The sequence below is a fragment of the Tupaia chinensis genome, unplaced genomic scaffold (genome assembly GCF_000334495.1).
Source record: "Tupaia chinensis unplaced genomic scaffold, TupChi_1.0 Scaffold000129_1, whole genome shotgun sequence".
In the NCBI taxonomy this organism is placed as follows: Eukaryota; Metazoa; Chordata; class Mammalia; order Scandentia; family Tupaiidae; genus Tupaia; species Tupaia belangeri.
This window is the reverse complement of record NW_006159598.1, coordinates 319,761-321,256: the sequence shown is the minus strand read 5'-3', so window position 1 is coordinate 321,256 and position 1,496 is coordinate 319,761.

Below are 1,496 nucleotides of genomic sequence, written 5' to 3'. Positions count from 1 at the left end.
CCCCCCCTTCCTCGTCCTCAGCACACACAGCTGCCCACCCCCAGCCTCTTGCACGCTCTGTTGCACGCCTGCTCGCCTCTCCCTGCCCTCCCTTCCCTGGGCTGCAATTTTGCACAAATCTGACCCTCGCTGTCTTGCACACTCGCCTTTGCATCTGGCTTGCGAGGCCCGCTCAGACACCCCCCGTGTTCGGCCACACACCTGTGCACACCTTTCCCTGGGCCCTCCTTTACACGCCTCCAGACCCCTCCTGCTCTCTCTGGACCCTTGCTGCAGACACACTTGGGACACGCTCTCCTCCCCCAGCCCGACTGCCCACACCTGTGCTCTGGAGGGCCCTCCGCTCCCCTTCCTGACAGTCACCTCTGCTCCTGCGTTGCCGCCTCCCTTCGTGTTCTCCAGCCCAGCCAGCTCTGCCCATCTCTCCGCTCAGTGACACTCCTGCCCCCTTGCACTGTCACTTTTTGTCACGCCTCTTGCACACTTGCCTCCGGGAATTGTGTTTCTCTCACAAATGCTCATCCCTTTCTTCTTTGCCAAGCCCCCAACCCCTTGCACCCTTCTTTCCACACCTTGGCCCAAATCGGCCCCTAGTGAACCCCCCTTGCACACTCACTCTTGCCCACGTGCCCTCTCACTGCTCTCTGGAAGTCCCTCTCGCTAATGTTCTCGCACACTGTAGCTTTGGCACACTACACTCCCGCCCGCCACCTCCCCTGGAGAACACAGCGCCTCTCCCTGTGCACACTCCCCTCACCCCACCTGCTCTCTGCTGTGCTGGCCCCTCTTCCTGCCGTCCTCGTCTTAAGCCCCTCGTCAGGGAGCAGTGGCCATTCTCACCCCACTCTGTCCCTTCGCACTTTTCCTGGCGGAGACTCTGTGCCCTCTGCTGGGCCGCCAAGCTCGCCCTAGCTCCTCTCCCGCCTCGGGCCCCGCCTCCCGCACATCCTTCCTCCTCTCTTCCCCATCTTCCCCCTGCCATCTGTCCACCCATTTTGCACGAAGACCCCCCACTCCTAACCTTCCCTTTTCTCCCAGAAACCCCCTCTCCCTCCAGCATGGCTGTTCTTCCCTGCACGCTTCCCCTCCCCCCTTATTCCTGGGGCTTGGGAATTTTACGCCACTCCTCCGCCTGGAAAACCTCTTCCCCTGCTGTGGGTAAAAGGGGGAGGGCATAGCCCTCAGGTCCCCCCATGTTCAGCTGCCAAAGAAGGGAGTTCCCCCTCCTAACCCCAAGCCCATTCCCCCTCTGCTGCCCCCTACCCCCCACAGGGGGGGGCGCTCGTCCATGAGGGGAGGGGCTAGCTCCCTCCCCTCACCATGTCAGGGATCTTCGGGAAACCTTGTGGGAGGGTCGTGGGAGGGGGGAGGGGTGGCGAGGAAGGGGCAGAGGTCATGCTGGGCCCCTCCCCGCCCCCTCCCCCTGGTCGGATGCCCCCAGTCCTCAGGGGGCCTACGCGGCACCTGTCTATCAAGGGCTTGTTCATTCCGGACAG